Here is a 13,186-nt window from a genome sequence, read left to right on the forward strand (position 1 = left end):
TTATACTCTTGGCTACTTGGTGTTTAAGCTTCAATAATATAGTTGGTGAGGGGAAATTATTCCCTGGACAAGATACCTTTTTCTCAGGATATTACACATTTTGCATCTCTTACTGAGGCTGCTCCATTCTCCGTGAAAATATCCAAGGAATAAAGGCCAAGGAATAAAACAGCTTTTTAGGCAGTGATTACATTTTCTCTCTGGATGGAGAGGCAACAACTAAATCCAAGGCTCCTGCCTCCCAATGGGCTGCTGAAACCATCGAGATGTTTATGTTCAAGATGTCTGTGTGTGCAGGGAAACAAGGGAACTGTGAGAAGTGGCTGGTGTAAGTGCTGTGAGATCCAGCTGGACATTCATCCCAGAATAAGATCTGTGGAGAGGCAAAGTTGAATGTGCATCCATCCTCTGTGTTTCTAACAGGCATCATCCCTACACCAAGACAATCAGCACCTGCAATTTCCATTGTAGGCACCACACTAGACAGTGTATAGGAAGCAGAACCCTCCACATCATCCTGTTAACACTGGCTACCCTTTCCAGCATAAAATCTTGATGCAGCCTTGATAGACACGAAGAGAATGAGAGGAAAGACTAAAATGCTTTGCTGTGGCAAAGGGGCATATTGGGGCACATGCAGGTGCTTGGTGGCTAGACCCTCACACAGAAGTATGCAACCTGCTCTTCTGTGGATCACAAAATGTGGCACCACAAGAGGGTGAGCCCTCTTTTCCTACCCCCTTATGGAAATACACTCTTTCTTAACTAGAAAATTGAAACTCACTATTGACAAAAGGTAAGAGACAAGAAACAATTGGTTCACTCTTCCTGCCTTTGTCCCTGCCAGAGTAGTGCCTTCAGCCTGTATTCTCCTTCAGCAATATATATTTATTTATTAATTCACTTGGTTCCTGGCACAAAAACCCTTAAGCAAAGTGTGACCTGCACCATTCCCCAGCCTTGAACCACTGGCACACCAAGTCTGGCACACACAGAAACATCAGGAGCTCTTCTCTACCTAGAGCAACCTGCAACAAAAGTTAGAGCAGCAGCAAGGACACCTCCATCATGGGACAATTAGAGGCCACTGCTGCCAACACCTCCTCCCATCTCCATCATCCTGGTGCAATAAGGCCTGGGAACAGAAAAGCCCAGAGGAGAAGGTGGAGAAGTGTGATATTTGTCTAAGGATCCTCCCTGCTGGGACAGACCTTTTAGCTGGTCCTCAGAAGGCCTGGATGGCCATTTTCTTCCCACTGCTCCTCTCTTCTCATCTCACAGACAGCCAGGGGAGGGCTGCTCAAGGCAGCAGCTCACGATATCACACTATACAGACGAACCAGGAATCGCTTTTTTCCTTACAGACTGACACAGCCGGCCTTTCCCCTACCAATGGAAAACCCACTCCATCATTCCACCTACCCCAGCTCCCTCTGCGCAGCGCTCCACAGGTTGGCGGCTTTCCCGTAGCAGCCAGACATCCCCCCCCTACCCCTCCATCTTCCCTACAGCGCCCAAAGGGCCCCACGGCTCTCTCCATATGGAGATTTTTCTGCCAGCTTCAGGGCACAGAGCTTACCCGTTGTAAGGGTATTCAAGTACCGGAGGACACTCGGGAGAGACCGAGGTCCCTGGGCACAGGAGCGGAGCGAGCGGGGGTCATGGCGTCGGGCACCATTCCAGGGGCCCCTGTAGCACCCCGGGGCACACGCTCCCCTCACCCGCGGCTCGGCGTGTTTATATCGTGTATTCCCTGCCCTCTGGAGTCAGCCTCAGTGCTCATTAATTAGCGCCAGGTTAATGAGCTGGGGGCTTGATTCATCGGAGGCGGAGACCACAAGGTGGCGATGCAAGCCTCGGGATGGCGGCGCCGGCCGGGGTGGTGCCACGGGAGCTGCGCAGGATGGCAAAGGGTGACAGCGGCCGTCGGGGTGTCCGAACTCTTGTAGGATTCAAAGCTGGTTTATTGATTGCCCCGGGTGCTTAGCTTTCGTCATTAACTTTCTTAGAGATAACAATTAACAGCTTTTTTTTTTTTTTTTTTTTTTTTTTTTCCTTAGCTTGCTCTACGGGTGGGAAAGGAAGAGGAAGGGAAGAAATCTTTTTTCTTCAGAGAGTTTGGCAGGGCTAAAGCACGACTGTCTGCTTTGGCTTCCTAAAACCACATCTCACATCTGTAAAAACACAGTGGCAAAGGGAGGAAAAAATAATCTGCAATGCTTTCCTGGTGGTTTCTGTGGGGCTTCCATGTAAACCGATACATTTTCATCAATTAAGCATTTAGGTCACAGGAAGAGCTGGAAGAAGGAATTCCTTTGCCATTTCAGAGTTGCTGTCAGGAAGAAAATACAGTCAAGCTGTAGGAGCTAGAAGAAATGCAGTTTTGTTCTTCGGATATTTTTCTTCTCCATTATCTATACCATCATTCTTATTTGCATGAGCATTTCCCCTGGCATGGTAAAGTCTTGAGGGATTGCACAGAGGCCCTAAGAGCATGGGAATCTCTTATTTTGCAGTGGCAATTCTAAAACATACACAAACACTATTAAAGAATTGCATATAAAGCCTTGCCTGTAGAGCGTTTGGTCAGATCTAGAAAACAGCATAGGCTGGGCTTCCGTGGGCTCCTTTAGGCTTCTGTGTTAACTTACAACCTCAAGTTAGGTGCTTAAGTACCCTTTTAAAAATGTAATGAGAAGTAAGTGCTACAAACTTTTAGCCAGCACACAGAACAGAAAAAAAGCTGATGTGAGCTACTGAAATATACCAGAGCAGACCTCAAAATCTCTCCTCTTCCCTGTACAGGAGATCACAGGAGTCTTCTGTCCTGTCCCTCTGGATCTTATCCATGAATAAAGTCTCTGAGAACTCACTCACTTTTTTCTTGTGGGAGATGCCTGAGAACTTGTGGGACTGCAGCTGGTGCTGTGACCAGCATCTTACACATGCTTAGGCCACTGAGCAAGAAGCAGAAAATGAGGGTTCAGGGCTTTCCATCTTCTCCCACTTCTTTTCAGGAGGTTGATACCCACCCCAAGTTCCCCATTAATGTGTGAAAGGCAGGAGGGAGAAGAGAGTTAGTAGGAATTAGTAGTTATTAGTGCAGTTAGTAGGAGAAGGAGACTCTGCATTCCCACCCCTTCTCCTAGCTCTGCTATTCCTACTTACCTTTCTTACTTATCTTTCTTAAATGTACAGTATATCACCAGGCTTGGGAAAAAGGGCATAAGTGAAGTCTTCCCACACTGAAGTAAATGCCACAGCAATCAGTTTGGAGAGTTTCTCTTTGTATACTGTGACAGAGCATCATGCATTCCTGTGGACCAGCTTTAGCAGGAAAGGTAAAGACTGCTTTTCTAGCTGCTCTTTCCTAGCCTGAAGGTCAGGGCAGTTCCCTGAGTCGAGGCTGCAGCTGCTCATAGCTCCAGGCCCAGGAGGATCTTACAGCCAGGTGCTGCTCTGCTGCTGCATCACTTCTTCCTTGAGTCAGGTGCCTGAAAGTATTACTTTCAGCAATGCCAGAGTAGCAACTCAGACTGGGGAGAGGCCAGATTTTTGAACCCCAAAAGGCAGGAGGTGAGTGCCAAGGCTTGGGTAAGACAGACCAAGTTCTCCCATGTGCAGGAGTCCTGTTTCCAAAAGCTTAGGGAGTGGCATTAACCCTAACCAGCAACTAATCCCCATGTAGCTGCTTGCTCACTCCCCCAGTGGGAAGGGGGGAGAGAATCAGGAGAGTAAAAGTGAGGAAACTTGTGGGTTGAGAGAAAGACAGTTTAATAGGTAAAGCAAAAGCTGTGCACACAAGCAAAGTAAACCAAGGAACTCCCTCACATCAGCAGGCAGGTGTTCAGCAATCTCTAGGAAAGCTGGGCTCCATCACTTGTAATAGTGTCTTGGCAAGATAAATGCCATCGCTTTGAATGTGCTCCCCCTTCCTTCATCTTGCCCAGCTTTACATACTGAGCATGGGGTCATATGGTATGGGATATCCCTTTGCTCAGTCAGGCTCAGCTGTCCTGGCTGTGCTTCCTCCCAGCTCCTTGGGTAGTAGTAGCAAAGCATGGGAAGTTGGAAAGTCATAGAAATGTAGGATCAAATAATGGTTTGGGTTGGTAGGGACTTTAAAGATCATCCATTTCCAACCCCCTGCCATGGGCAGGGACACCTCCCACTAGACCAGGTTGCTGATAGCCCCATCCAGCCTGACCTTGAACACTCCAGGGGATGAGGCATCCAAAAGTTGCCCGCTCAACCTGTGCCTGTGTCTCACCACCCTCATTGTAAACAATTTCTTTTTCATATCTGATCTAAATCTGCCCTCTTCCAGTTTAAAGCCATTACCACTTGTCCTATGGATACATGCCCTTGTTAAAGGTCCCTTCCATCTTTCCTGTAGTCCCTTCAGGTACTGGATGGCATCCATAAGGCCTTCTCTTCTTCAGGATGAGCAACCCCAAGTATCTCAGGATGTCCTCTTTGATTTCTTAGCAACAACTGAAATAATCAGTGTATTAATAACATCCTTCTCATAACAAATCCCATACTAAAGCCAAAACATAGCATTATTCTATTCACTAAGAAGAAAATTAGCTTCATCCCAGCTGAAACTAGTGCAAGGAGTCACAGCACAGCTCAGCACATTTGTTTAGAGATGTGTAGCTGCCTCTGAAAGGTAGAGGTCCTGAACAGGAGGCAACACAACTTACTGCTGAGGCTAGCACCAACCCTCCCTCCTAAGAAGGGTGGAGAGAAGAGCAGCAGAAAGTGTTGTACCTACAGAGGCAGAATATCCCAGGATCAAGTGTCTTGGCATAGGACTTATTGGTCTGTACCATTTTGTTTGGTACAAGCAGTGAGAAAATCAATTCCTGATGACTCTAAGGGATCTGATAGAGGTGATGGAGATATTGTGATCTCATTTGAAGTCATTAGGGATCAAAGTGCTCATTGCAAAACATGTACCTTTACTGGCCTAACTAAGGTCTCTCCCTGCCAAGAATGAAAAACAGAGTATGCCTCTTTAATCCAGAACAATTTTTATTCAGTTGATTTCACTTCAGAAGTTGAAAAACTAAGAACTACTTCAAAGGTTAAATTTAACATATTTGTACCATATATTTATATATGCAATAATTTAGGATATTTACATTGTTTCTTAAAATAGTCTCTCTTGTTAGCAGAAAAATCTCCTAACTAGCTTAAAAGAAAAAAAAAAAAAAGACAGTGTGTTATAATTGAGGTTACACATTCAAAAGTTAACAGGTTGCTTATGTTTATGAAATAAATCTGTCCTGTGAGACAGGGAATTTGGAGGGAGGGCTGTTTCATGCCTTTTTCTCAGCGGTGTCCTACTTTTCCACAGAATACTAAGTGTGCATTTCACAGAATTAGAGGGACTTTCTGGAACCTTTGAGGACTACCTAAGGCCTTGGATTCTATTGTTCCCTAGCTTTCTCTAGTAAATCATTAATTGTTTATTCAGTGTTGACGAGTAAGAATAGAAAAAAAAATTCTTGTGATATTATCTGCTAGTGCTGATATTCTCCTGAGGATAACTCCTAAATCACTGGGCTGGTGACTAGCATTAAAAAGGAAAAATGACATTTCCAAGAGTAAAAGTTGTAATTTCCTTTACTTTTCTTGCGAATACGATGAGGTGGATCATACTGAATGAAAAAAAAATGATTTTATGACAGCTTTGTGAGGAAAAAGCACTCAAATACTTCAGTGTGTCCCCCCCACTCAAGAATTCAGTTTTATTGCTTAAGCAAAAGTATTATTCATTACTCCAGCCCCTCTTAACCCTTTGCAGACACTTAGGATCAGATTTTACCATTTCTTCCAAGGCTGTATCTTAGTAAATAGGGGGGAATAAAATCTTGTCCTTTGTTAGAGTAAGTACTAAACCATCCATTTACTTTGAGCAGCCTAAGATTTACAGCCTGTTTATGAGAGATCAGGCTTTGAAATTCCTACTGACAAATTTTGTAGTTGTGGGAGTATTAACTTTGCTCTTCTAGTCAATTCTTTGTTTGAATAGTTCTGTTTTACTTTGCTCTAGACCCTTTTTACCTTCTGTTTTCCAACACTGCTATCGGCTAGAAATTATCTTTCACCCCAGAATGGTATTCTTTTCTATTTCTCTGCAATGTTGTGTATCAAAGTGTGTTAAGTGCTTTTAAGCTGTAGACTGGCAGGTGCTATGTAAATATTTATCTTTGTTATGATTGTTTAAAGCAGAAAGCTCAGACATACATAAAAGCAAAAAAATAAGTGGCCTCACCTTCTGCCCTTGGATTTCAAATCTATTTCATAATCAGTTCAGCAAGATAAAAAAAACCTCACAGAAAAAAACAAATAATTCATCTGCCTTGCAGCACAAAACAAGGATGATTTTAATCCATGTTGAATTCACAGATTTATAGTCACAGTTGGTTCAGTTTTGAAATGACCTGTGAAACAATTCATCCTAGACAAATGTATCTGAGGGGTTTCATAACAAAAAGCCCCTTTTATGTTCCCTTACTTGCAATCAACCTGGATTCTTTCTTGCTTTCGTTGGAGTTTATTCAGAATGTTTCAGCTAGTGGGATGATGGAAATGGGATGGATGTCTTTCCCTGGGGAAAAAGACTACATGCCACTCAGCAGAATATATGTTTGCTGGACCATTCTCATACTATTGTTCTAGGAACTCTCAGGTTTACTTAAGAAACCAAAAGTTTCAGAAAGGCCAGGTGCCTTATATTAAATACTTGAGTATTCCTTCCTGACCAAGTTGCTTTTCCCATTACAGGTTTTTGTCCCGTTCTCCATTTGAGGTTTGCTTCCTCTTCCTTTTCATTTCACCTTGGCTTTTCACACAATGGCATTGAAATAGAAAGAGACAGTCTTTGCCATGGTTTTCACTCAAAAACTGAAATTCCTGGCTTTTATGGCTTATAATCAATCCCATAATGTCTTGTGAATTTTGTGTATGAGTGGCAAGAAGTAAAAGGGAATTTGTTTTGCCTTTATGCAGACAGGCCAACTTTCACACATTAGGAGCAGCAACTAATCACCCACAACATTTCCTAAAGTTTATGATGCTGGCAGACAGCTGTTTTCATTCCAAGATGATGGTTTCTTTGCAGACTCCTGCTGCCAGCAGTGTCTCAACCACTTTACTAGAGCTCTGTGCACCACACATCCTGAGCTATGGCCTTTACACCTCCTTTCTACTTTATAATAACACCAAACTAGACTGCCAACAAATGCTAGATAGACATATTCTGTACCAAAGAGAAATTTCAATTACCAACACCTTCAACTGAAAAAAAGAAAACAATAACATGTAAGCATGCACCCCATCTCCCTCAATATAAGCTTTTAAACTTACTTTTTGTTTTGATTTTTTTCTTCCCCTTTTAAAACCTGGCATTTGAAGGGTAAAAATGCATTTACTCTACTGTTTATGATATAGGAAATAAAAAAAAAACGGTGACTATATTATCTGAAAGTTAATCAATGTTATTGTAAACACATATATCCCACATACACTATAAATGTTTAGAAGTTTGGTCCTTGCCTAAATAATCATTAAATATATTTAATAGCCTTTAATTTTTGACTTGATTAATGTGGAGCTTTAGAGTCTGGGAAAAGCACTCGTTTCATCTCTGCAATGCCAGCTACACAGCTTTGTCTGTAATCTCCTATTTTCAGACTTCTTCCAATGCTTCTTGTCTTCAAAGGCTTCAAAAGTATGTTTTTGAAGCCAAGAAAATACCCCACTGCCAAACAACAGTCCAAGTATCTGTCTTTAAAGAGAACTAGTGCTGGAGACTGACATCTTATGCCATGGATAGCATGAGTCTGAGTTGACAGAGACTGGTGTAACGCATGGCTGGTTCAGCCTGATATCTGGCAGCCTGAAGATAAAATCTTCCAGGAATGGAACATGGGAAAACCTCAACAAATTCCACAGGTCTCTGAACAGCTGGCAATTGTTAAATACAGGAGAAGAAACATGTGAATTAGAGGAAAGGGAAGAGTCCCTTTAATCCATCCCTTACAGGAATATTTATGATCTCTGAGTAAAGAGGTATTAAAATCTGTACATTTGAAGAATTTCCAGTTTCTTTCACTCCCACTGACACAGACATATTTGTAATTATGCATATTTGTTCAGTACCACCATGCTGTTTAACTTCCATCTAATATTGTTTATAACATTACAGTTCTTAGAAGCCCAGCCACAGATCAGAAGGCTACTGTGCTAAATGTAGAGGACGTGAAAAAACATCTTCAACCCCAAAGATTATGGGAAATCTATCTATTCATTTCAATGTTGGTTTTCCAGTAGGTTTTATGACGCTCCAAATTAATCTGCTACACACAAAGACACTAGCAAATGTAATTTACTAAAAAAACCCACAAAGAACAGATCTTAAACGTGTCATGATTTGTGAAACATCTAAATCTCCATGCTACTCTGGTATCATCATGCAATTTTTATTTCAAAATTAATTGAAAAATTTTATGTATTTGTTAAAGACCTTACCGACACAGGTTCAGTAAGTAATGGGTGAAGGCATTATTCTGTCTCTTATGTGAACACTTGTGCTTATATGAAAAGAGCAAGATCCTAATGGAGGAATTAGAGTGAAATTCTGATGGGCCTCCATTATATAAGAGCTCATAATTGTCAGCTGCAATGGCTCTATCTTGTGTTACATCTGAGGCACATACATTTAAAGACACTGAAATAAATTTATGAATAATGCTTCTTTTTGAAAGTACCGAGTGCACAAAAGAAAACATTGCCCCAAAAGGCACAAAATTTCCCTTTTCTAAAGCAGCAAAGAGCTCCTTGGCTCTTGCAGAGCTACTGGGAAGGATTGTCTGAGCCTAGGTACAAAATCAAGAGATAGCCTCTCTTCAAGTGACTTCTCAATGGCATTGCCACAGGTCCTGCCATGCTCCTTTCCATGACAACAGTGGAGTTACTGTGACTGGACAGTATCCACTGCCTCAGCTGGAGGGCAGCCTTCAGTCTCAACAACCTCTACTGCAATATAATGTTATTCTGAGCATGGCTTTGACAATCAGGGTACAAACAGGGTACTAATTATAGGGTACAGTATAGCCATACTTGTTGGTGCAAGGCTGGTGACTACAAACAGGTACCGTAAACAAATTTGACACAAACTAGATTCCTGTTAAATGCATTAAGTGTATACATATTGGGAATAGTGCCTGGTGGCTTGTTTTAGGACCTGGGCCACATTAGGCAGAGCATCACTCCAGCCCCCAGCAATGAGATGTAGCTCCTCCAGTAAGCCCAGCATGTGCAGCCCCAGCAGAGCTCTCCTGAGTGTGATCTGTTTGTGCTCCCCTCCTGTGCTTCATTTCCAGCCACTGGGCAGATTTCCAACATCCCTGAGGAAGAAGAAGATACCTAGCAGGAGTCTCCTGTTATCTGTCTGCCTGAGGAAAGTCACTGTGGCCAGTACCCCAGAAGTAGAAATGTGGGCTCAGAGTGGAAGGCAAGAAGCAGTCACAGCTGAAGCCCTGGTTTGGGCTATGTAACATCATGAGTCCCATTGATCAATGAAAGCAGGACAGGTGACCCTGGAGAGGCAAATATTTGCACCCTTCTTATCAGGCAGCCAGCCTGTGCTCTGGGAACCCTCTTGCAATAAAAACCACCATCAGCCTCTCCTCTGAACCCTCTGCTGGATGCACATGCCATTTCTGCCCTGGCTACCTAGGGAACCAGCAGCCCTCCCCTGGAAACATAAAGATCTTGAACACCTTAAGTAGATGGCTTGAATGACTACTTCTGCTCCACCTCAGCAGTGGGTTGGTAATTGACAATAATGCACACAGGTGAGAGAAGAACAAAGGAAATCACCTTTATTTCGAGAAGAAAAAGAATGTTCTATTTTTCTTTTAAAGTACACAGGATTACTGATTCATTTATTCATAGTACTTGGTTTTTAATCTGTCAGGGAATAATGACCCATTATTTTATACTTATGGGAAATGACACTTTCTAGTACCTGGTATTTGCAGCTGTCAAGTTATATATGTCAGCATCTGTCACTCTGCAGTGGTGCTTAACGAATGAGTTTTGCATATCCCAATGAGCTTCTACTGGAATGGAGAAAAATATTAACATCTTTTCTGGCAACTGTAGAAGCTGCCTGCTTTTTTGGCATGTTCACTTCTGCTCTATATAGCCTGACCACATACAGCCTGGTGTCAAGCCCACAGACTGCATGGTGTCAAGCCCAATTAAATACACCAACATATAGATTTCTGCCCATAAACTGCAGAATGGAGCATCTTAATTTCCTAATTCAAACAGCATACTGAAAAATGCAAATAGCAGCATTTAAATGAAAGTATGGCATCTCTATACAGCATGCACTGCCAATAAAAATTTAAAACATTTAGGGCTTTGTCCAGTTAGTCTGAAGTAAAGACAGTCCTCTGTGGCCCTCAGGCCTTCTGTGAGACTGTCTTGCCTGACTTGCACCCAAAAGCTTGCCAGGGGGAAAAACAATGAGTCACTCATCACATCACAAAAAGGAGGGAAAAGCAATAGACAATAACGTTTAATTTTGCTAGCCTAAGAAGCTAGGAATTTAGTAAATTATGACAGAGAAGCCACCAAAATCCTATCTAGCAGATTATTCCCAGGTACATGTGGCAATGCGATGCAATGTCTACAACATCAAATAATCTCTACAGATTTCTTTGTATCTCTGCCTCTGAGTAGCTCCACTACTTTCAAGGTACTATGTCAAACTTACAGCTGATCCATACATAGAGACAAGACCCTTCCTTGTTACATATTCTCCATACCAGCTTACAAAATGAACCTTTTATCCCCCACAAATTCTTTATCTTTTTCTACATTGCAAATTGATATCTGCTTTGTAAAAGATTATCTGCTGCAAAATGCAAGTTTGCCTAGGTTATTTAATAATACTAAATGGGCAAGCATAGCATTAGCACACAAGAACAACTTTGCTTATAAGGCTCATTGCATCACTGTGATTTTCAAAGAGTGAAGAAGGACAGAAGCCACACAAGTCCAACATGAAGGAACAGATGCTGCTGCTCTAGGGTGGAGGCATATTTTTTCCCTACTCAAAGATGTAAGGGCATATTAATATTTTTTGATTTGGTTTGGTTGGTTGGTTCTTTTTGGTTTATTTGTTTTTATTTTTGTTTTCTCAATTTAAGAAAGGTTCCCATGACAACTCATATTCTTCACTAATGAGTTTTCCAGGATTGGCAGGGCTTCTAGGATCTTCATGCAATCTGTGGGCAGGACCCTGGACCTCTATTAGAGACACAAATCCATCCTCAGGCTAGAAACTTTGCAAGGGGTGACACACAGCATTTTGGTCTAGGCCCTTTCTGCTGGATGGACCTGTCCCTTTGATTCTAGGAAGAATAATTATAATACATTAAAGCAGCTCTATTTTTTCAGTATTGGGTGCTGTGTGTTCTAACATGGTGAGTTAACTTTTCTCACTGGAAATTCAATGTGAGAGAAGTGTTATTTCCTCAAATGAGTCATGCAGAGGAAAATCAATGCTGGAGTTGTATGACATCTGTTCCTTGTATCAGATATGAAAACTAAGTATTTCAGAATCAGGGTCTTTATATTTTAAGAAAGATCCTGGTTGCAGAGATTCCCTATCTCTGATGCATGGCATTTGCCCAATCCCTGCACACTGCAGGTATTTAACTAGTCTGTGAGCCTACGTGTTTTCCTGAACAAGGATTTAGTAAGAAGTAGGCTCCTGGCACATGATTCCTACTTCCACCTTTTTTCCTGCTTAGACTTAGTTTGCTACAGTTCAAATAAGGCACCAAAAACGAATGCAGATTAATGAATCTTTACTTACATTCAACAAAAACTGATATTGGCACAGTTGTGTTTTGGAGATTAAATGAAGTTTTCTGCTGATGCAACTGGTGGATGCCACCCACAGGCAAGACAAATCCACACACTACAGACCCTGTGTACAGACATCTGGGAACTGAGGGGTGACCACAATGAGACTCATTATTCTGTGTAAAGTTTCAGAAACTAAAGCTGACTCCTAGGTCCAGCTTGCTCATACACACAAAATATCTGTATTGTTACACAATACATTTAAGAAATCATTTAAGTAGTTCACTCCATCATGCTATTTTAATAACCAAGGAGAAAATCTTTTCCCATAGTATTACATATGAAACAATATATGCCAATGAGCTAATAACCAAAGAGAAAAGCCAAGCTGAAGATACTGAAGATATAGCAATACTGTGAAGGAAAATTAATCAGTGATGTCATGAGAACACCAAGCACTGCTGTTAGAAAAGAAAAATTATCTGAAATTCTTCTTCCATAGTTCCTCTGGCCAAAATTGGTTATCAGATTCAAACTGGATGAATTAAATTAATTTATTTCCTGAAAGTAATTTTCAGCAAAAGTGCTCTTCTTAAATAGCAATTCCTGGTCTACTTAAAGCTTCCTGTCATAAGTCTGGTATACCCTGACAGTGGAGATTCCAGTTTTGGATGTTGATTTACAAATAATTTTACCGCAGTGCCTTCATTTATGCTTGTTTTGACAATAAAAGTACCAGTATTCACTATGGCTGGAAGATATTTAGCAACCTTTCAGGTATTAGTCATACAGTTAATCTGACTAAGCAGACTTCTGCACTGTAGGTGATGTCTATATCTAAACTAATCATCATTTTCTTCCTCTATATGGAAAGGAATAGAAGCATTACTGCACAACCCACCTCATACTAAAGTGAGCATCTGCAAAACATATCCAGTGAATCTCACCACTTAGCTAATTCTCTCTGTTAATGAAGGAAAAAAACACTGAGTAACTAGGTGAGTCCTAAGCATCTATGGTATAGAAATCCAAAGTACAGTGAGAGGAATTTCATCATTAGAAAAGAAAAATGTGAATCAGGTTGTTTTCAGATTTATGGTGATCATCTCAGTCCTTACATGGAAACCTGAGTACTGACAGCTCCATTCAGCGCTGGTGAGGCCACACCTGGAGTCCTGTGTCCAGTTCTGGGCCCCTCAGTTCAGGAAGGATATCGAGGTGCTGGAGTGGGTCCAAAGGAGGGCAACCAGGCTGGTGAAGGGACTCCAGCACAGATCCTATGAGGAGAGGC

The sequence above is a fragment of the Heliangelus exortis genome, chromosome 1 (genome assembly GCF_036169615.1).
Source record: "Heliangelus exortis chromosome 1, bHelExo1.hap1, whole genome shotgun sequence".
Classification (NCBI taxonomy): Eukaryota; Metazoa; Chordata; class Aves; order Apodiformes; family Trochilidae; genus Heliangelus; species Heliangelus exortis.